The 23,343-nt window shown below is 47.9% G+C and overlaps 1 protein-coding gene and 1 pseudogene across 3 annotated transcripts in view; one reads left to right on the top strand and one right to left on the bottom strand.

Annotated features, from left to right (window-relative positions):
- The first annotated feature begins 5,975 nt into the window (after positions 1 to 5,975).
- Gnb1l (G protein subunit beta 1 like) overlaps positions 5,976 to 23,343 on the top strand; it is a 70,104-nt gene continuing 52,736 nt past the window's right edge. Inside the window, exons 1-2 of one of the 3 annotated variants that reach the window (XM_052158229.1) lie at positions 5,976 to 6,153; positions 6,254 to 6,349. The gene's annotated coding sequence lies outside the window, so the exon portion shown is untranslated. The remainder of the gene's footprint in view (positions 6,154 to 6,253; positions 6,350 to 23,343) is intronic. The other 2 variants (XM_052158226.1, XM_052158228.1) reach the window with 2 other exon arrangements.
- LOC127665678 (60S ribosomal protein L32-like) lies at positions 12,922 to 13,342 on the bottom strand (annotated as a pseudogene).

Genomic DNA, 23,343 nt, shown 5'->3' with positions numbered 1-23,343 from the left:
AAAGACCAGTCAGTTTAAAAGTCACACTGTTCTGCCAATCACATTGTGCCTAATGGCTGCTGCTCTGAAAACTGTATAAAAACTCCCAAATAGGCTGTGTGGGGTCATTCTCTCTCTCCTTTGTGTGCAGAGCGACCCCAGCATGCTGGAACAATAAAATTCTTCTTGTTTTTGCATTGATTTCCAGCTCTGTGTTGTTTACTTGGGGGTCTCTGGTAAGTTAAGGCTCACCAGAGTCTTATAAGCTCCACACATGCACTATAGCAAACACCATCCTCCCACCAATTAATACATGAAATTCTAAAATGTTAGAGTCTGAAGAAAATCAATGAAGTGTTGGATGTTTGGAAGATTTTCAACTTCACTTATGAGAGAGAAAACACTTAGTACAGGAGGTATTGAATAATAAGTAAATAGGGAAGGACATGGCCGCTCCTAGGCGTGGAGGAGGAGGAAGAGGACCTTTACTGTGGATAAAAGGGAAGAGCATAGCCAGAGGCAGGGACGTCTGGAAAGTCCATGAAACACAGAGGGGAAGGGAAGAGACAGGAGAACTAGGTGCAGCAGCCAAGAGGGCAAAGGGTAAAAGAAAGGCAGGTAACTTCTATAGGGAAGAGCCTGTGGGGGAGGGGCAGCCCAGCCCCTGGACTGGGGACTTAGAGGGAAGGAGTATACCAGCCACACCCTTATCAGGTAGGGACGAAGGGAGCAGGAAGAACCGGGCAGCCAGCTCCTCTTTGATATCTTAAATAGGTACCAGAGCCTTTTGTCCAGGGTTTGAGACTTAGGCTCCTGGAGGCTGGTGGTAGAAGGCTTTGAAAAGCACGCACCGGGGCTGGAGAGATGGCTCAGTGGTTAAGAGCACAGATTGCTCTCTGAAGTTCATGAGTTCAAATCCCAGCAACCACATGGTGGCTCACAACCATCTATAATGAAATCTGATGCCCTCTTCTGATGTCTGAAGACAGCTATAGTGTACTTACACATATAATAATAAATAAATCTTAAAAAAGGGGCAGAGGCTGGAGAGATGGCTCAGTGGTTAAGAGTTCTCTTCTGGTCTGAAGACAGCTACAATGTACTTACGTATAATAAATAAATAAATCTTTAAAAAAAAAAAAAAAGAAAATCACTCACCAAGCCTGGCGGTGGTGGCCCACACCTTTAATCCCAGCACTTGGGAGGCAGAGGCAGGTGGATTTCAAGGCCAACCTGGTCTATAGAGTGAGTTCCAGGACAGCCAGGGCCATGCAGAGAAACTCTGTCTCAAACCCTGCACCCCACCCCAAATCATAACACATACATTTTTTAAATTAAAAATTACAAATCAGGGGCTGGAGAGATGACTCAGTGGTTAACAGCATTGGCTGCTGTTCTAGAAGTCCTGAGTTCAATTCACAGCAACCACGTGGTGGCTTACAACAATCAGTAATGGGATCTGCTGCCCTCTTCTGGCTTGCAGATGTACATGCAGATAGAATGCTCACATTAAATAAAAAAATAAATATATTTTTTAAACAATTATTTATTTTATATGTATGAGTACACCATTGCTCTCTTCAGACACACCAGACACTCCAGGCCCCACACCTCTTTTTATAAATTGAAACCAGGGACTCAAATATCTTTTACAGTGTGTCCTGGCTAGTTTTGTGTCGACTTGACATAAGCTAAATTCACCTGATAGGAGGGAACCGCAGTTGAGAAGACGCCTCCATAAGAGCAGGCTGTAGGCAGGTCTTTAGGGCATTTTCCAATTCACTGACCAATGAGGGAGGGCCCAGCCCATTATGGATGGTGCCGTACTTTGGCTGTTGGTTCTGGGTTGTATAAGAAAGCAGGCTGAGCAAGCTGCAAGGAGTAGGCAGCACCCCTCCATGGCCTCTGCAGTGATGGACTACACTCTGGAAGTGTAAGACAGATAAACCCTTTCCTTCCCAACTTGCTTTTGGTCATGGTGTTCATCAAGGCAATAGTGTAGGTACCCGAGGCCTGCAAAGCTTGTGACCCCATACAAGCGACAATTAAGACAATGTATAGGTCTCTTGCCAAGGCAACAGCTGCCATTTACCCAGAATTCCATAGCCTACCTTTACCTGTAATTATGTCACTACCAGTATATAACCGGGCAGTGCTTCTTCCCCGTCCTCTTTTCTCTTCTCTCTTTCTCTCCTTCCTTCCTGCCCTCTACCCCTTCTCTATCTTAAATAAAGTCCCACGTGGAACTGTTTGACCTGGTGTATCTCATTGCGGCCCACGGCTCCACCGCATTCCCATGGTGTGTGCGAGTGAGCGCCGCAAGCAGACAGGACATTTGCGCAGAAACCAACAAATAGAACCCCTAAGACACAGTGATTCCACAGCACTATTATTACACACCCACAATGGCCAAAGGAACAAACAGTTCAGTGTCAAGAGGAGTGATAAGATGTATCCACTCAGAAGAGAGCGATCAATCAGCTATTTGTTTATTTTGGGGTGTTTTGTTTTTGTTTTTGGTTTTTTTTGGTATTTTGAGACAGTGTTTCTCTCTGTAGCCCTGGCTATCCTGGAACTCACTCTGTAGACCAGGCTGGCCTCGAATTCAGAAATCCACCTGCCCCTGCCTCCCAAGTGCTGGGATTAAAGGCGTGCACCACCACTACCTGGCTTGGGTGGTTTTGATACAGATGCCTAAGTATATAGACCAGGCTGGTGGGAATTCATAGAAATCCTCCTGCCTCTGTCTCCCAAGTTCCTGATTAAAGGCTGGCTTAAAACAATGCTCATTTTTATGTGGATGAGTGTTTTTGCCTGCATGTAATATGTGAGCCATGCATGTGCTCAGTGCCCAAGAAACTAGAAAAGTCATCAGACACCTTGGAAAGTATGTCCAGCGGCCAAGGAGAGCTCGTACCTGAAAGGGAGGCTGGAAATGAAAAAGGACAGGGTGTGTGTTGGGGGTGTGTGTGTGTGTGAGAGAAGGATGGAGCCAAGACAGAGGTTTCTGATCAAGGCTCAAAGTTTAATTTTCAGCTCTGCATTTATATAGGGAGAGCCCGCAGACCCATCCTTTGTTTCAGCTGGATTGAGTTGCAAAGCAAGCTCTGCAGGCGGTCAACTCCTCAAAGCTCAGGTAGGAAATTGCAAATGCAGGGAGGCCAGGAGACTCCTGCTAGGTTGTAAAACCATCAGGGGTTTGTTTAGCCTACTCAAGCCTGGGGAAAGGGCACAATTTCCCCTTTTTTGTTTTTTTTTAAAGATGAGCTGGAGGGGGGGGGGGGGGCACAAGATTTACTTGTTTTCCATGATAGCCTTTACGGCACAGAGTGGCTAGACAGCCATGTCTGTCTTAGGTCAGTGTCTCTATCACTCCTTACCTGTCCTGGAGAACAAACACAGCTTTTTGGTGTTTGTCTCTGTCTTAGGTCAATAGGAGCTCAAGAACACTCTTAACCATCCCTGACTACCAGCCTTCTATAGCACATTCTTTCCCATCCAGACCAAAGCCACAAAGGACATGTGAGTATGCACTCAATGCATTTCTTCACAGCCATGAAACACTGCCACAGTAAATGGCTGAGCTGCTGACAGCGATCCTGTGTGAAGGCAACCAGTCTGTTTAAGATACAAGGTCCAAAAGTTAAAAGCAATGAGATTAAAGTTGTCTGTGGGAATGTCCCAGGTATTCAATTCAGCAGCTAAGTGGCAAAGATCAAACACAAACTCTGGCCACCAGGTGTATTGGGTGGGGGTAGCTTTGAGAATTGATAGAAAACACTTATTCTGCAGTAAGAGTGTAGACTACACTCCAGATTAACTCAGTTGGGTAATAGAAATTTTGAGCTGTTTTCATCATTGGTATTTCCAATATTGGATTGATTTCTAGACCAGTCCATAATTAAGTCAGAATAACTGGTCACATTAAAGGAAAGAGAAGAATCATTCTAACTTCTCCTTTTGATTAACTTCTTTTTTTTTTTTTTTTTTTTTTTTTTTTCTGAGACAGGGTTTCTCTGTGTAGCCCTGGCTGTCCTGGAACTCACTCTGTAGACCAGGCTGGCCTTGAACTCAGAAATCTGCCTTTCTCTGCCTCCAAGTGCTGGGATTAAAGGTGTGCGCCACCACTGCCCCGGCTTGATTAACTTTTCTAAGTCAGTTTCCACAGTCTCCATGTTCTCTGTTCCACAAGGTCTAAAAGCTTGAGGCAAGGCAGTTTGTCCAGTCTGGGATACAGGCAAGCAGAGGTGGGTCAGGAACAAATGTCCAAAACAGCTTTTCTGTCACCATTGTCAGGGCACTCAGCAAGCTCACAGGGAAGCATCATTCTTTGTCCAGAAACAGCATGTCACACCAATCACTCTGGCAGCACCACACTCCTTCAACATCCTGCAGAAACATACACACACACACACACACATACACACACACAAACATGTCCTCTTCCCCATACTAACACCTGATTGGAATCATACCATGTGCCAGTATGTGGATCCTTCCATTTCACCTAGGCATACGTATGCCTAGTTGTAGGTGGCATAGACACTCAGCAGAGAGTTCCGGCATTCAAATTTAAAAATTTTAAAGTTAAAAAGCATGATTTAAATAGTAGGTGCTGGTAAGCAAACTGGAGATTCTATGCAGGAGCAGTCAGTGCCTTCTCTCTAGTCTCTCAGTCAGCACTTAGAAGGCAATTCAGGTACATGCTACAGCATGGATGAACCTTGAAAATATATGAAATTAAATACATCCACAAACGGACAACATTTTTTGAGCACCTTACATGGAGTACACAGTCAAATTCAGACTCAAAATGGTGGGAGCTCAGGGTTCGGAGATGAGGAGTGGGTGCTTAATGGATAGTTTCTAGTGTGATGAAATAGTTCTGGAAATGGTGGAGACAGCTGCACATCCTTGAGAATACATTTATTAATATTACTACTGCACTGTATGCTTTACAATGTTACTACGTTAGATTTTGTCATAGACATTTGCGGTGATGCCCTAAAATAAAACCCAAAAGGCAATTTGGAAAAAGGCCTGTGTAGGAGGGCCTTGGTTGGGTGGTCTTTTGCCCAAGTCTGCTGTTTACTCTCTGTTAACTGGCTCAAGTTGCTTGGGCCTGAGGGTGATCGGAATTCACAGAAGCAACCCTTCCCTTAAGGGAGGAAGTTTAAATTATGAGGTCAATTAGGTCAATTAATACAACTGAAAAAAAAAAGTCAAGTTTCATTCACACTTCAAGGAGGTGTTTCCTGGCTGGGTGCCACTTTTATTGCTTTTGGCCCAAGCTACTGAAAGGCCCACAGACCCTTGGAAGGTACAATGTGATCTTTGATTCCCGTTTCAAGGATCAAAGCGAATGAGTTTGGGTGTAAAAGCAGATAACATTTCAGGGATCTTTCATGAAAGGAGTCACCAGAGCAGGGAAAACAGGGAGATGGTGTGTTATGCGTGTGCTTGCTTTCAGAAGGGGTGCAGCAAAGCCTTCTGTTCCTGGTCCAAGGCCGGTCTAAACACATGTCTGGGTTATGGGATGGATGACACTGCAGGAACGCAGAGGCACTACAGGGACAAGTCATGCATATACATGTGAGGGGTTCATAGGCTCATCTCCTGGCCTCTCTAAAGAGTCAGTGCTGCGCAGTGAGCCGGCCAGCAGCTGCTTGGCATTCAAATGGCGGGGCAAGACACACACAAAAACACAGACACATGCCACTCAGGGAGAGAGATACTGCCCGGGCCTGAAGGCTCAACAGTCACGCAGTACCGGGGGCCTGATGACACCCTTAGCCTTTAGACCCACGCCAGCCCTGGGCAGTCCTCCAGGACTGGGAACGCAACAGAACCGCTCCTGCTCCAGGGGGGACGCAGGATCACCCAGCGCCTGCGCACGGGGCCTCAGTACCGAGCGCGCGCTCCCATCACCTCCCGCGCTGTCGCGCAGGCGCACAGGCGCGGTATGGACGCCTGTAAGCCCGAGGCCTCGCTGCTCAGGGCGCAGGCGCGGCGGGCCGAGCGTGCGCGCGCAGCCCCGCGGGAAGGCTAACTTGGGGCGTGCGGGACGCCTGAGCGGGTGCGTCGGGTGGTCGTGCACGCGAGGGGGCGTGGCCGACGAGGTGCCCGCAGGACCCCTCGGCTCCGGCTGCGTCAGGCTCGGATCTCCGCGGCGGGGTCTGTGTGGCGGCGCGAGGTGGGGCGCCAGGGTGGGGGCTGTGTCTTGAGGAGTCCCACCCCCGCTCAGCTGATCTCGCTCTTGCTCTTCCCTTTGCAGGTGGCTGTAGGATCCGGCCCTCGGAAGTACGCCCCTCTGCCTGCTGTTCCTCAGCGGATCCTCTGACCCTGGCGGCCCCTCCTGGCGCAGTCTTAGGTAGGTGGGCTTCGTTGTCCGGGAGCTTAAGATCTGAATATCCTGCATGGCGGTTTCTGGCGTGCGGGCGGGCGGTGCACGTAGTCGGTCCTCCACTAGCATTTTGACTTTGTGCAAGTTCTGTTCCCGGCTCTCCTGGGTCTCGGGAGCAGAGAACTCAGCCGGCCTATTGGGTATTACCCGGCCTTCCGAGGAAGATTACCACGCGCCGCGACCCTCCGTCTTCTCGTAGATTGTTGTCCAATCCGGGAAAAGGAGCAAAGTTAGCTAGTGCCAGGCAGGGAAGGCGGAGAGAAGCGAGAGAGTCCAGCAGACAGGTATGCAGAGGGCGGCATGAGATGACCATGAAGCTCTGAGAGGATCCTCTGACCCTGGCGGCCCCTCCTGGCGATTAGTGACCACCTCAGTTAGGAAGAAGCAGCAGTTGGCTGCCTCTTAAGGGTCCGGGGCTCTTCTCTCATAGGTTGTCAGGAGCACTCAGGCATGCAGGTGAGTAGGCAGATGACATCTAAGGTTCGCAGTTGGGGCAAGAAGTCTTGGTGGCACACTGGCCTCTGGGCATGCAGCATGGTGTTTGTGGGCAACCTAGCTTTGGGGATTGGGGCCTGGCTTATGGGAACTACTCACTGGAAGACAGGATCTGGCTGATGATTGTGGTGGGAATCCCAGGTCAAGGGCTAGCCTTTTAGGTGTGAGTCAAGGGGTCTATCTAAGATTTTCTAAAATGCTTGGGTGGCAGAAGTGGGTGCTGGTGCTGCTGACAGCTTAGTGTTGCAAACCACTTTGGAGGTGCTGTTACCTTGATTGGAATCTTGCTGTACCTTTTTAGAGAAACTGACTCTGGGTTTGGGGTAAATGCATGGAAAACCAGGTGTGAAGACATACGCAAGACTTGGTGCTCCTAGGAGAGAGCTTGTGGGGAATTGGGATGAAGAGAGTTGAGAGGGGCTCTCCGAGTGGTGGGCTTCCCTCCCTAGAGAGACTGGAGCAGAGTGCGAGAGCCCAGGAGGGTTCCTTGTCCTCCTTCCTTGTCTGGCCTCTGGTGACCACAGCTTGGAATGCGGGTGGGTCCAACCACAGAAGGAGTTTTCCGGGCTCAGCCATGTGCTGGTGGTAACAGGAGGAGGTGTCCAAGTAGAATCTTAGAATTTCACTTTTGGAGGTGAGAGTGCTTGGTTATTGACTGGGATGAGGATGAAGGAACAGTGCTCAGGACTGGGTAGCTTTGTCTGCAGGTGGTCTCTCTGGAAATGCTGGGAGCAGGCGGAAACAGATAAGCAGGGCAGCCTGCTTCTGTCTGCCAGCAGTGCTTGGTGCTCTGTTGTTAAGTGTTCAGGCAGCCGGCCGGAACCCGCTCATTCCACTCTGATCTGTGGCTAAGCTTGTCTCTGCAGCCAGGGTCTGCTCCTCTGCTGTCATTTACTAATTGCTGTGTGACTGCATACACATTACTTTGCTGTTCTTCTTGGCAATGGTAATAGTACCCAATTTGTGGGTGTTGTGTGGTCAGCGTTCAGTACAAATGGGACAAATGACGGTTGCTGCTGTCATTGCCCTAAAATCCCCTGATGTTCTGATCTGGTCCCTTCTAGGATTGACAGCATCTGTCATTACACCTTGGAAGTCATAGGCAGCGTTTGTCTGTTTCCAAGCTCCAGGGCCAGCTCCTGGGTCCTTCCCCCAATTCAGAGCAGCCAGTCAGGTCCTTGAGGGTCTTCTGCCCGCTGCCTCCTCCTGCCAGTTAGTGCTGATGGTTGAGCCTGGCCCCTGCTCTTCCCCACCTTGTTTCTGGACAGATTTCCTTGGATGGTGGCCTGCATCTGACAGTCCCTGGACTCTTACTGGCTCAGCCCCTCCGGTCCTCAGCATTTACCTGGAATGGCAGTCTGCCCCACCCTGCCCAGCTGCTCCTTGGCCTGTTGTGCCGTGCCTGCCTCTTCTGTCCACACCAGGTCTTCTGTGGGCACGCCCTTCCTTTGCTCCATGGCAGGTGCCATTGGCAGAGCCCTGGTAACCCTGTCCAGATGGCAGCCAACTTCGCCAATGCACACCCTTGGCAGCAGATGGATGGTACTTCACGACATGACCCCTTGGCAGATTCCTGGATTGAGAGGCCCTACTGTGGGAACCCCATGTGTGTATGTACCGCCGTGGAGCAGAACTGTACAACTAATGATTCTTCTGGCAGTAAGCCTGCAGAAAGGAGCCCTCCAGCTGGATGCATACCAGACCCTTGGCTATTCAGGACAGACGTCCACTGGGTTCCTGGCTCTGCCCTGGAACCTTTGATGGCTCTCCATGACTACTAAACTGCTTTTTTGGCTCAGCTGCGTGATTATATGTCTTCCACTCTGAACACTATTGGGACAGTCTCAGCTTAGTCTGTGAGAACCGCAGTTGACTGACAGGCCTGCTTTGGGCTTGGGCCGCTCCATACCGCAGTAGGTACCTTGCCTGATGATTAGGAACTCTTCTGCCAGGATCTTGAAGAAGTTATTCAAAACAGTTTTGTCAAGTACCATGCCACTTTATCCTGCCTTCACATCAAGCCAGCCACCAGTGGCACCACGGCTGCCCACAGTCAGGCAGTACTTAGGTGTTCTCAGAAGCCCTAGCCCTCCATATCCGTCCTCCGTGGAGACCCGCCTTAGCTGCTCCCTCCAAACCCTGCTTGGTTAAGGTCTAGCCCTATATCCAGAAGTGCCTGGCCAAAGAGAGCTCCCCTAGACCCTGAGAGTCCCTGACCCAGTCTAGTTTTGCATTTAGTTTTTATTGTAATGCTGTGAGGCCAACTTGCTTCCCATCTAAAGGAGGCAGCCCCCCAACTTGTCTCAGTACCTTTAAAATCTGTTAACTCCTCTTCTTGGAAGCTAGAGTCAGCTAATCTGGGAAACTTAGAACCTCAGAAAACAGAGACAAGGAGACCAAGAGAGTTGTAGCTAGGTATCCCATGGTGGGTGGACAGTGTCCCAGAGATTCCACAGGAGCCACCCTGTTCCCTGCTCCTTAGACCTGTGTTCTGAACACGCTCTAGGTGTGTAGCAGTGCCTTTTGAGATGAAGTCCTGTGCGTAGTGAAGGAGTCCCCCAGCTCCCAGACAGGACAGTGATATCTACAGATGACTCCACCTACCCCATGGCTGGATAGCTAGTTGGAAAGGCACATGAGCTCTCCCTGCTCCTACTGGGATGTTAGGCTCCTAGCTGAGTTCCTACCCCACTCCTGGAAGTGCTGTTTCACTTGGCCAGTTTTACAGGAAAGGCTCTGTAGATCAGCCACCATCAGATTATTTAAAGCACCGTGTCTAGATGTAGCCCCGACATGTAACCCTGGTGTCTCTGCCTCTGCTCTGCTCTCTGACTTCTGATGCTAGGCTGCAATGGAAAGAAGGAAGCCAGTGCTCTTTTATAAATATATTGGTTGGTTTTTGTTTTGTTTTGTTTTTGAGACAGTGTTTCACTATGTAGTCTTGCCTGGTTTGGAACTTAATATATACCAGACTGGCATTGAACTCTCAAGCCCACACCTCTGTCTTCTAAGTGCTGGAACTAAACCTTTCTCTTTTTTTAAAATGGTATATCTATGGAGTGTAGTATAATTGGATATAGAGATGTATATGATTCAATCTGGTGATTACCATTTCCTTTTAGTAACTGTTGATAATTTCTTTGTATGGGATTGTATTTACACTCCTCTCATGAACTATGTTATTGCCAACTCTTTTTTTTTTTTTTTTTTTTTTGTTTTGTTTTGTTTTGTTTTCTGAGACAGAGTTTCTCTGTGTAGCCCTGGCTGTCCTGGAACTCACTGTGTAGACCATGCTGGCCTTGAACTCAGAAATCTGCCTCTGCCTCCCAAGTGCTGGGATTAAAGGCGTGTGCCACCACCACCCAGCTATTGCCAATTCTTAAGCACACACTATGTGGTGGAAGGTATCTAAGATTCCTTCCTCTTTCTGGTCTTTCCTGTCTTATTACCTTTATCTACCTTCTGCTTCTATCAGATCAACTCTGATAGTCTTCACATACAAATACAGAAGCATGTGGCATTCTTGTCTCTACCTGTTTAATTTACTTAACAGTGTTGAATTTGTTTTTTGTTTTTGTTTTTTAATTTGTTTTTGTTTTTTAAATGGTTAAATAACCTATTATATGTATATACTGCCTTTTAAAAAAAACCACTCATCTGTCACTGCATACTTTGTTGGATTTCATTTCTGGAAGCAGTGCAGAAGCAAAACATATTCATCCTTCTGAGGGATAAGATGACATCTTGGCTGAGAACCATACTTCCTGTGGCTTATTTGAAGCCCTGGGCAGCTGGGAGGTTTGAACGCAGGAGGGTAGGATCTATGCCTCTGCTAGGTTCAACTCTAGTTGTTGCCCTTTTTACAGGGCAACATTGTCACTACACCTGGTTATGTTGAAAAAAGCCTCTGGCCTATCCCTGCTCTGCAGAGTACACATACACACACACACACACACACACACACACACACACACACACACAGAGAGAGAGAGAGAGAGAGAGAGAGAGAGAGAGAGAGAACCTCTATGTCAGGGTTCTGGCATAGATATGTGTTCCTGGAAGCAGTGCTGATCTCAATAAACACGAGTTGACTTAACTGCTGAGTGTGTGGTGGCTGCTGACAGTCTTGTTTTGTGAACAGAAATTCTGTACCCATTATGTCAGCAGAGCCCAGCTGAGTCAAGTGTCACAGGTGTGTAGTGGTTCCCAGTGAAGCCTATGAAGGTGAGAGGGTCTGGTTAGAAGAGCTGGAGCTAGAAGGGAAAGGAGTGCCAGGTGTTGGGTGCCTTGGGATCTGACTCCTGAGAGCTCTAGGTAAAGAGAAGGGCAGGTAGCAGTGTGAGGCCAGTTCTGCACAAGGGTGAGTGTTTAGTGAGAGCCGAGTTGATCGGAGGACGGACACAGCTGCCCAGTGCACAGCATGTGCCTACTTGGTGCTTAGAAAAGAGCATCACTCGTTCAGTTTTACTGTTGTGGAAGCAACAAGAAGAAACCTTCCTAGACACTTAATAGAACCGTAGATTGGAAATAGAGCTGGCTGCTTCAGAGGAGGCCATGATGAAGAAACATCCGAGGAAACTTGGGACAGGTTGTTGCATTGTTTACTTACTAAAAGATATTTTGGGTCCAGATGGTTTATTTGTGAATTATTTCAAAGCACAGACCCCATGTACATTACAGCTAGGAATGTTGATAACAGAGATGATCTTGTAGAGTACTAGGCTTCTATTCCAGTTTTCCCAGCTGCTCCAGTGATTGCTCATGGCTAGAATGGACTGCTTTCTCTTCTTTAATTGGCTGTGACTGAGCCTGCCTGTGACTGGTAGTGGACCCTGGAATGGCTCTCCAGGATGATTTGTCGAATTATTCACTGGCTCTTGCTGTGATGCTCCTAATGCATCTGTCTTCCCCTCTACTTGAAATTGCCATCACTCCTGCTGACCCTGATCTTCCTGGGACATCTCTTGAAGGCTTGGATAGTGGTCTGCCATATGTCTGAAGGTCTACTGCACAGCATCTACAGTTGGCAGGCTTGAGAACATTTAGCAGAGTCTAGGTGACCTAGAAAATTAATCTGGGACTTTAGAAGTCCATTTACTGTGTTGGGTTCTGAGGAAAGGAGGCCTTGTAGTTACAGTGACCAGGTGGTCTGCCCCTGGGTATCTGTAGGTGGAACAAAAGATTGGGTTGTGGTCTTCCAGACCATTATAAAGTAGCTTGTCAGGACTGGAGAGATGGCTCAGCAGTTAAGAACACTGGCCTCTTCCAGAGGACCCTGGTTCAATTCCTAGCACCCATATGGCAGCTCACAACTTCCTATAACTCTAGTTCTAGAGGTTCCAACACCCTTACATAGACATACATGCAGGCAAAACACCAATGCACATGAAATAAAAATTAAAAAAATTAAAACAGCGTAGTTTGTCTCTAGTGAGGTCAGCAACAGTGGCAACAGCAGCCGGCTTCCAGCAGTAGTGACCCAGGGGATCTTGTCTTCAGAGAGAAGGCTGTGTCAGATTAGGCCTGTGAGCGGGGCCTGGCGTCGTTTACCCCAGCTTCCACTAGGAATGATGACCTAGAAGGAGGGCTCTTCTGGAGCTAGACAAGATGACAGTCATGCCTCTGATTAGTGCTTACTGCTAACTTCCCTGGGAAATACCCTGACTTCTCATCTTTAGACAATAGGCCATGGGCCTTATCAATAGGTTTTTAAAAGAACAATCTCCAAGGAAACCAGAAAGTACTGGCAATAAAGTCCTCAGAGACATTGGAGTGCTTTGTAAAGCTGCAACTTTTGAAGTACCTGGATATTGGAATAGAGAGAAATAAACCATTTAGAACCATATATGTTGAAAATTTGGTACATTTGTTGGTGTTTCAAATGAATGTCAATAAAACCACTTAATAACTGGTTGGCTTTCTGGAATATAGTGGAGCAGGGTGCCTACATCAGTGCAGCACACGCTCCAGATGAATTAAAGATGACATTTTTTTTCATTTTTTTTTTTTTGTGATTTTATTAAAACACAAAACATGCACACAAGCTATCCATTTTCTTCACTTCGTAGCCTGGCGTTGGGATTGGTGACTCTGATGGCTAGCTGTGCTGCTCTTTCTGCGATGGCTTTTCAGTTCTTAGAGGACACTTTGTGAGCAATCTCGGCATAGTAAGGTTTGTTACACATCAGCAGCACTTCCAGCTCCTTTGTGGACTTTGTGGACGAGAAACTCCCGGAAGCCACTGGGCAGCATGTGCTTGGGTTTCTTGTTGCTCTGGTAACCAGTGTTGCCATCAGGATCTGGCCCTTGAATCGTCTCCACACACTGTTGTCAGTGCCTCTGGGTTTCCTAATTGTCACGTGTCGGTCTGCCTGTTGCCTGATGAACTTCTTGGTCCTCTTTTTGACAATCTTCAGCTTCCCTGGAGCCCGGAGGGCAGCCATGATGCTACAAAACAGATGGCAGCCACCTCGTAGGCAGCGCTGAGGAAGAAAGGACATTTTTTTTTTTAAATGTAATAAAAATGATTATTAGCTTCCTATTTAACAAGTGCTGAGATAATCAGTTTATGAAGAGGAAAAGTTTGGGGTCACAACTGCCTCTATTGGTAGTTCATGGTGGCAACATGTAGTAAAACCATTCACCTCATGTCCAGGATGAGAAGGTGAAAGAAGGGGCAGCGGTCACAGGATCCCCTTCAAGGTCACACCTGTGACCTGAAACCTTCCCTGGGATCCCACCCAAGGTTCTGCCGCCTCCTAGCAGAGCCAAGATTGGGGCCAGTCCTTTAACACATGTGCTTCTCAGAGCATTTGAGATCCAAACTAGAGCCGTTCTGCAGAAGAACAAGAGTAGTTCTAAGATTTTAAGTTTTGCATGTCCAGAATTACAAAGGATATGGCAGGTGGGCTCCCTCGTGCAGTTGGTGGGGATATAAAATGCTTTTCGTTTGTCCTCACTGCTGGTCAGGAGATGTGGATGATGCGCACTGTGCCCTGGCAGGGGCCTAAGCCCCTGTGACTCTCATCACTTTATGAACAACAAAATAGAAGGGTTAAAGAGCCGACTTCAGGGACTGGGCGAGTAAAACTGCCATTTTACAGCTTCAGTCAGCATCAGCCAGAACTTTAAAATCTCAGTAACCTGAGTGGGCACCTGTCCTTTGCTGTTCACCCATGTGTCTTGGAATGAACTAGATGTGCCCTGCTTACTGCTGTATCTCTGAAACACTTACCAACAGGTCCCCCATCTGCAGGTGCTACAGTCAGTTGATGCTAAGCGGAACCGTGGATCACAGGCGATACTCGTCACCCAGCCTCGTAGTTGAGAGCTATGTCCTGATCTGTAAGCAAAGAGGGAGGAACTCTGGGCTTGGCATGGGCTCTGGGCTCGTAGTGACACACTTCCTCCAACAAGGCCACAGCTCTAATCCTTCTAGTCCTTTTAAATAGTGCCACGTGACTAAGCATTGAAATCTCTGAGCCTGTGGGGGCCATTCTTTCTAAACCATCACATCTGAGTTCCTTAGTCCTGAGTAAGTAGCCATTCACATTCAGTGCGCGTGCTCAAACCAGAGGAGATGTGTCTCCCCCACATTTTGGAGTAGAGAAATCCAAGGTTCAGTTGCATGGAGCGTTTTTTGCTGAAGCCTCCCCTTGGTTTGTGCATGGCCGTCTTCCCTGTGTCCTTGCCCAAACATTCCTCTGAATGTACTTCTATGTCCTTATCTACCGGGTATGTTGGATCAGGCCTACCCAAAAGATACCTTACCTAAAGTAAACAATATTCAGATGCAATGATTTTCTGCCATACAGTGGGGACTGGGACATCAGCTTAATAATTTGGGGTACTCCCAAAACAATGCCCAAGATGGTTTTTATTTCATTTTTTAGTTTTCAGCAGTGCTGTGGACAGCCCTTTGTACTGTGTGCAGGGCCCCTTGGGGCCTTGGTTTTGGGGCCAGTGCTGAGGTGTGGAATTTCTAGTTTGTACTGAGTAGGCTGTTCTTAGCTGTTCTGTACACGGGCTTATTTCATTTATTATTTAAGAATTTTTCCCTACAGGAGGGTTCAAAGGCATTGCCCTGCTTTCCTAAAGTCTCATGTGTTGCCTTTGACATTAAGCCTGGAGTCCCTTGTTAGTGTGACTGGGATACGGGAGGGTCTGCTGTCAAGGCTTGTGATGGGCAGAGACTCTGACAACCATAATGGCTATGTAATCCGAGCAAGCAATAAATTTTTCATGTGTGAGGCCACCGAGGTAGGAGTGTGTGTGTGTGTGCATGTACATGCCAGAGTACAGCCTGTTGTATCCTGACTGACAGAGGATTCAGTTTCTTCTGCCTTTTCCATGGAGCACAGACTGGGTCCTGCCTCAGCCACTCACTGCTCTCTGATGACTGTACTCTGGTACGGTCTCTCCTGAGTCAGCTGGCTTTATAAGAAGTCTTGACTCTGTGGTAGAGAAATGTCCACCTGCGCCTTCCTCCTCATGGTGGTTAATGTTAAACCACAATTGTTCCCAGGGAGAGAGGGAAGTGCAGTGGGCATTGGTGTGGGCACCGGTGTGGGCACTGGTGTGGGCGCTGGTGTGGGTGCTGGTGTGGGCACCTGTGTGGGTGCCGGTGTGGGCGCTGGTGTGGGCACCGGTGTGCTGGTCGCCCAGCTTGTGCAGTGCTTGCGTCTCACGTCCTGGGATCACTGTGTCTGTGGGCAGCCTGCTCTCTAGTCTGCTTTCTAGGACAGTAGCAGCCATGAGCTACCTTAGTTGTTGGTTGAGCTTCAGTGTCCTCTGTAGCAGACTCTGAGCCCTGGAGGCCACGGGTGGTTGAGGCCCGCACGCTAAGAGCCACGGTGTGTATATTTGTCACACTCTTCTGTGGTAAGTGAGCCACCAGCAGAGGGAAGGATGTCTGACTTCCCCCCTTACCACAGGCTGTCCCTGGTGACTGTACAGTGCAGGGACCTGGATATCTGGAGCTGCTGGACAGTGTCCCCACCACCATGGCTAAGGATACCTTCTCCGAGGGACTTTGGTTACTGGGCTCAAGAGCTGGTTCTAACACAAAGGATGGTCACACTTCCTGCAGAGAAGCAACAATTTCTGTGTGTTTTGTTGAAAGGCATTGTGTTGGCCAGGTTCCCATCTCTGCCCATAAGTGCTTCAGAGCGGGTTTCCTTCCTGACACCACTTAGACTTCTTACGCCTCTCCTAAGCAGTGGATAGATGTCCTTGGGTGCAGCTTGCAGTGCCTGTTCTTGGAGAACCCCCGTGCATCTGCTGTGCGGCTCAGGAATTCTGTTCTGGCATTAGCTCTTAGCTCAGTAACTGATGGAAGCCTTTACAGGCAGGGTTGACCAGTACTCTGTGTCTCACATGCTCCAACCAAGAGGCTTCTAGAGAGCAAGGGTGAGAACTTCCTTGTGTATGTAGCTCCTGGGACTTACTCCTACTACTCCACTAGCCTGGCCTTGCCACTGTGACAGTTAGTAGCCATGAGGCTTTGACAGGGACTTGATGGCGGCACTGCTGGGAGGGTAGGTAGCAGCATGGGCTGGCGGGAGGGCTGAGATGGTCTGCTTATATCCTTGCCCTACCCAGCAGGGCAGGCCTGTTGGGAAACTGGGACTGTAGCTGGTCTCCGTCACCCTTCTAAGTCATTGGGGCCTTTTGGGAGTGGGAAATGAGGCCTGGGACAAATGACCAGAGAGTGTGGAGGACTGGGATTGGACCCTGCCCCAAGGGAAGTAAAGCCATGCATGAGTCCTGCTGGGGCAGCACCACCTCAGAACTAGAATGATTGGCAGGTGGTTGGTCTCTGCCATGGAAGTCAGGCTCTGGCTCGGGCTGCAGGGGTAGTCATGCCTGCTCACTGCTTTCAGGAATACGATGTCAGCTCAGCATGGAGATCATCTGTGCAATTACACAATCTAGTTAAGGGCTTCAGGCTGAGCTGTGTGCCAATACTGCAACCTGCCTGGCTTTCTTGTGGAAGATGCCCCAGTGTAGGCCTGGGGTTTCTTGCCCTTCTTGGGAAAGAGTGCCTGTCTACACATTCAGATTGTTGGTGGTCAGTCCTAGAGTTAGCAAGGTGAGACAGTGGTTGGAGTGTGCCCTCCAGGCCTCTGGGAAGGTGCCAGTTCCCACGTTGGCACTGGGCTGCAGGCACCCACTTTTTCTGCTGTTTTTCTTATCTTTCTGCCATCCCTTTGCCTCCCTACTGTCCCAGAATGCTTCCTGGGTTCTGTAGCTTTGAAGCTACTGCCTCCCTGCCTGCCTGGGTACTTCCCAAGGTGGAGACTGACAGAGGATTCAATGAATCGAAGGTCGCCAGTTGGGGCGTTGACAGATGCCCGGCCATGATACCATTTCTGATTTAATAACCGAATGGGAGGCTGGCCCTTTGTAATAATTAGGGCTAATTACTGAGGAGGTGTTGACAGACAGGCTGAGAGGAAACAAACTACCTTTATCCCGTGGCTTAGAGTCAGATTACTGGCCCAGTGCTATCTGCCCCTCAGAAAGTAGACGCTTCAATCACTCAGCGAGGCTTCAAAGGGGAAAGGCCCTGACAATGCTCGGGATTTGGAAAGCAGCAATGAAGTGCGCCTTTGACTCTGAGTCTCCAAATGGAGCCCCATTCCAGGAATGGTTTCTTTGTGCAGCTTGAGTTACCTCTACAGACCTGCTTCCCGTGCGCTTGGGGCAGGGAGGGGCTGCATGGGCATGGACAAGGGATGTGGTTGGGGCAGTCCAGCTTCCGGGGTCCTTCCTGGGCTGAGCACAGCGCCTGTCATAGTAGAGACCCAGGTCTCTGGAGGCCAGAGCTGCAGCACATGCGCCCTGTCTGGGAGTATGTCCAGTTCTTTATGGCCAGGGAGCACAGCTTTGCTGCAGCACACGGAGGCAGGCCATCCCAAGGGAAAGGGCTCTGCTCATGGTATTATTTATGGAGGACCACCCCTCAGAAGCCTTGAGGTCTCTCATTTGAAGTTGCTCTGTAGGCAGCTTCCACCCTTGTGGCCCCAGAGCCAAGGACACAAAAGTGTATTTTGCAGTGAGCTGTCCAACTCATGACTAAACAAGTATTGGAGGCTGATCTCTGGGCTGTACGGAACCCGCCATATGCTGATCACCCCACACTTCACAAACAGAGGGCTGTGCTCAGTTCTGGATGCCTGGGTTTTAAGCTGAAGCACTGAGCAACATGCCAGTCATCTGGCTGGGCAGCTCAAGGCCGCAGCTGCAGCTGCAGTACAGCTCTATGGAGGAGAGCATGTTGAACTGGCTGCGGCAGCCAGGACACTGGCCAAGGCTACAGTGTGGGCCCAGCACTGAACATCCGAGCCTTGCTGCCACTGATGTCCCCCGTGCAAGCGTCCTCTGCTCAGATCAGAGCTGTCTGGGCCGGGCCTTCCTTGTCCTAGGTCCAGCCTGGAAGGTGCTGACGGGTGGGAGATGGGAGGACCCTGCACCTTCATGTGTATCCGATGTGCTTCTGCTTTTGGCTGAATTCTCTCAGGCCTGACACACCAGGGGATCATGGCAAGTGCCCTGGGCTGAAGGGGACAAGCTGACCTTTCCCTGGCATACTGTTTTGTATGTATGCAAAGGAAGTGCCCCTGTGGGGCTAGGAGATGGCTTGGTGGGTGGGCAAGAGCACTTGCTGCTCTTCTGAAGACCTGGGTTTAGTTCCCAGCACATTCATGGCTCTGGTTCCAGAGCTTCTAGTGCCCTCTTTAGGCCTCCATGGGTACTGTATACATGTGCTACACATACGTACGACATGGAGGCAGACACCCATATCCTTAAGATAAAACAAATATCCAAGCGTGATGGCATACATCTTTAATCCTAGCACTTAAGAGGCAAAGGTAGGGTGATCTCTGCAAGTCGGAGATCAGCCTGGTCTACATAGTGAGTTCCAGGACAGCCAGGGCTACATATAAATGTCTTGTCTTAAAAACAACAACAAACACGTGGTGAGACTCTGTCTCAAAACAAAACAAAATAAACAAAATGAGGTGTTAAGTCTGTTATGGTGACCTTAAGCAGAATTAGAGATTGCTCAAAAGCCAGAAATGTCTGAACAAGAATTGAGTTTTTATCCTATATTAATGGCACATTAAATGCCATTAACCCAAGTACAAGAAAATTACCCCAATATATTGCATAGTATGTTTTATTTCAATATAACCTTCCAGTGGATGGCCAGGTGAGCGGGGCCCAGCATGTTAGTGCACACAAAAGAGAGCTCTCTCTCTCTCTCTCTCTCTCTCTCTCTCTCTCTCTCTCTCTCTCTCTCTCTCATTGAGATCTTAGGCACCACCGAGGACTGAAATCCGCTGAATGCAAGCTCCTGAAGTGAGCCTAATGTCCTTTTCCATCCCAGGACCTCTCCTTGCACCTCTTCTTGTGTCTCCTCAGCCTCCTGACTCTTGAAAGTCTCCTTTACTTCTTTATTCTTAATTTTTTATTTTTATGTTTATGACTGATCTGTTATGAACAGAAGTGGAAATCAGATCCCATTACAGATGGCTGTGAGCCACCATGTGGTTGCTGGGACCTGGAATGTAGGACCTCTGGAAGAGCAGTCGGTGCTCTTAAGTGCTGAGCCGTTTCTCCAGCCTTCACCCTCTGTATTGTTGATAACCGTGGCAGCTGTGAGGCACCACAGTCTGGCTGGCACTTTGGAGAACACTCCTCAGCTGATTTATCATTTGTTTGCCTCATGATCACACTGAGGCCCTGGGTTTAGGGAGGAAGAATACAAAGATAACTTGGCTATATTTTCACATAAAATCATTGGTACGTCATCCCTGTGCCTCCTCACTGAGCGCTGACCTTGGCGGGGTGGCAGAGGTGGCATTGCAGGCTCCTCCACTGCAGTTGCTCTTTTCATCCTGCACTCTAAGGAAGGGAGTCACTGCTTAGCCACATCAGGCGGGACCCTGTGTGCGGTATCACCCCAGGGTCTGCTAGTGCACCCCAGGCTGGCCTGAAATCCTCTTGCAACAGCCACCAAGTGCTGGGGTCTTGAGTTGTACCTCCATATGGGCTTCCATCTGACCTTGACCTCAGCATGGATTCATAGACACTTCAGTAGTAGCAGCAGTGTTTGGGACCAGTGAGGCTTAACATGACTATAGCAGCGTCAGGCTGCAGACAACTCAGCCCCTCCACAGGCTGTTGAGAGTGAGGCCCTTTCTCTCCTCTGACCCTAGTAACCACCAGTCTCTCCTCCCTAGCTCCGCTTCTGCCCTTTCCAGACTGCTCTGGAGTATTCCATAAATGTTAATAATTACACGAATAAAGAATAAATACAAAATTACATGAACAGAACAGTACATCACATACCCTTTTATGTACACTAATTTCCTGGAAATTAATCCACACTTGGATTTGGGAATAGCTTGTTCCTCATTGTAGCCCATTTGCTGGAGGAGAGGCATTTGCGTTTTTCTGTGTAGGGTGATTATGAATGAAACTAAGCGTTTATATGTATATATAGGCTTTTGTTTGCACTTAAGTTTTCATCTCTCGAGACCTGGAAGATGGGGTTGCTGCTGGGTAATACTTTGGTTCATATTTAACTTTCAAGAAACTGCCACTTTCCCAGGGTTGCCATGCTGTGCCTTCCCCAGAAACCTCCGTTTCAGAGGGGCAGTGTCGGCAGCATTTGGTTTTATCTGTATGTCTTTTCTAACCTGTAGCTACTCAGTAGAGTCTGGTCTGAGCTTGGTTTGACTCGAATCTCTAATGGCCGTAAGTGAGCACCCTTTCCTGCTTGTCTACTGTGGTGCATCCTAGAGGGTGCTTTGTGGTTTGTTTTTTAAGTTATTTGTTATTATTTTATTTTCATGTGTATGGTGCTGTATTTGCATGTATGTGTATCTACCACACGTGTATCTGGTACCTGCAGACGTCGGAAGAAGGTATCAGATCCCCTAGAGATGGAATTATAGGTGATTGTGAGCCACTATGTGGCTGCTGGGAACCCAGCCCAGGTGTTCTGCTAGAAGAGCAGGTGTGCTTAACCACTGAGCCATCTCTCTAGCCCAGATATATGTATGTATATTTATATGTATATACATATGTATATGAATATGTGTATTTTATATATAAAAACATGTTTTAATTGTTACATTTTAGAAAATTGAAATGTAAAATAAACTGAACATATTATAAATATTGAAATGTATTTGTATACAATAAACTGGACATATTATAGATTTAACAGCTTGATAATTTGCAGCCCCTGGGCTAATACACCACAGTGTCTTCAGCACAGTGGGCACATTGTCCTCAGAGTTCCCCTCCTGAGTTCCCCTTTGTATGCCTCCCCTCCCCCTTCTCTACACTTCCCTTCCCTGGATTCCCAGGAGGTCAGTTAGCATTTCCTAGAATTTTGTATAAATAGAGTCAGAGTGTTTACCCGTTCTGATTGTTTTGAGGTCCATTCCCGTTGAAGCGTGTGTCGTCCGTCCGTCCTCCCTGCCCTCTGCAGTAGTGTGCGTGCTCCATTGTGTGGGCATATACAGCTGTTTGTTCGGCTGCTGATAGATGTTTGGGTTGTTTCCAGTTTGGGACTGTTTTTTAAAGATATGGCCAAACTTTATTTCACAGTGGTTGCACCACACTTTATAACCCATCACAGAGTGTGGCAGTCTCTGCTGCTTCACACATTTTCCAGGAATTACCGTCAGCTTTTCCATTTTAGCCATGGTAGTCCACAGCGGCGTTCTATTACAGAGCTTCTGTAATGACAGCGACCAAAGACTGTGCTTTCATTTGCTAACCACTTGTTTTAGGGTCACGTAGTTGTTTAAATATTTTTTTACCTAGTTTTAATTTTGTTTAAATGTCTTTTGTCATTGTCTTATTTGGAAAAATTAAAATTCATTTTGTTGTTTTCCTGTTTCTCCACAGGAGCTCTATATGTAGTACGGGCTAGGGCTCTATATGTAGTGCAGGCTAGGCCCAAACTTAGGATCAGCCTCCAGAGTATTGGAGTTGCACTTGTGACTCACTCTGTCCGGCTAATAATAACACTTTTTTGATGTGTGCTGGGGATCAAACCCAGGGTCTCCTGCATGCTAGGCGAGTGCTGGACCACCAAGCTGGTTTCAGCACAGCATCAGCACTGACTTTATTAGTTACTCCGTTTCTTGAGACAGGGTTTTATTATATATCCTAGGCTGGCCTTCAACTTCCTGTGTCAGTCACTCTCAGCAATCCTTCTGTATTAGCCTCCTGTGTGTTAGGGTTATAGACATGTGTTGTCATGTCTGATACATATTTAAAAACTTTTTAAAGACATTTTATCTATCTATCTATCTATTGTGTGGGTGTGGGTGTGTGTTTGCCAGTCCAGTCTTTATTTTATTTATTTATTTATTTATTTATTTATTTATTTATTTATTTATTTAATTTATGTGAGTACACTGTCACTGTCTTCAGACATACCAGAAGAGGGAGTCAGATATCATTACAGATGGTTGTGAGCCACCAGGTGGTTGCTGGGAATTGAACTCAGAACCTCTGAAGAACTTTAAACCTCTGAAGAGTCAGTGCTTTTAGCTGCCGCTGAGCTATCTCTCTAGCCCCCAGGTTTTTTTTTTTTAATTCAGTATATCAATTGTACCTTTCTACCCTGGGACTGAGTCGACATGCCGTCTACCACTGAATTGTATCTTCCCTCTTCATAGGTATTATTTACCAGATATACCAGATATGATTTGTAAATATTTTCCCTAGGTGACTATCTTTTCATCTTATATTATTTTTCATAACTTGGGCTGGAGAGATAGCTTGGTGATTAAGAACTATTATTGCTTTTGCAGAGGACCTGAGTTCCCTTCTTCCCAGCACCATGTCAAGAGGCTCATTATTAATTGCCTGTAACTCCATCTCCAAGGACACACACACACAAACAAATAGTTGTATGTAATGTTCAAGATAACTTGTTTTCTCGTGTGTGTGTATGTGTGTGTGTGTGTGTGTGTGTGGTCACGTGTACTGTGCCTGTGGAGACTGGAAGAGGATGTTAGATTCTGTGGAGCTGGAGTTACAGGTGGTTGTGAGAGGTACAGGCAGTTCAGAGCTGCCTAATAGAGGTGCTGGGACTTGAACTTGAGACCACTGGAAGAACTGCCAGGCCATCTCTCCAGCCCGTCTTGGTATTTTAATTTGTTTGGTTTGATGTTTTGAGACAGGGTCTCACTTTGTAACCTTGGTTGTTTTGAAATGCACTATGTAGACAAAGGCTGGCCTCCCTTTCACAGAGATCTGTCTGCCTCTACCTCCCAAATGCTGGGATTAAAGGTCTGCACCACTGTACTGGCTAGTTTTGTGTGTCAACTTGACACAGGCTGGAGTTATCACAGAGAAAGGAGCTTCAGTTGGGGAAGTGCCTCCATGAGATCCAGCTGTGGGGCATTTTCTCAATTAGTGATCAAGTGGGGAGG

The sequence above is a fragment of the Apodemus sylvaticus genome, chromosome 15, assembly GCF_947179515.1.
Source record: "Apodemus sylvaticus chromosome 15, mApoSyl1.1, whole genome shotgun sequence".
Taxonomy (NCBI): Eukaryota; Metazoa; Chordata; class Mammalia; order Rodentia; family Muridae; genus Apodemus; species Apodemus sylvaticus.
This window is presented reverse-complemented; position numbering and strand designations above follow the sequence as displayed.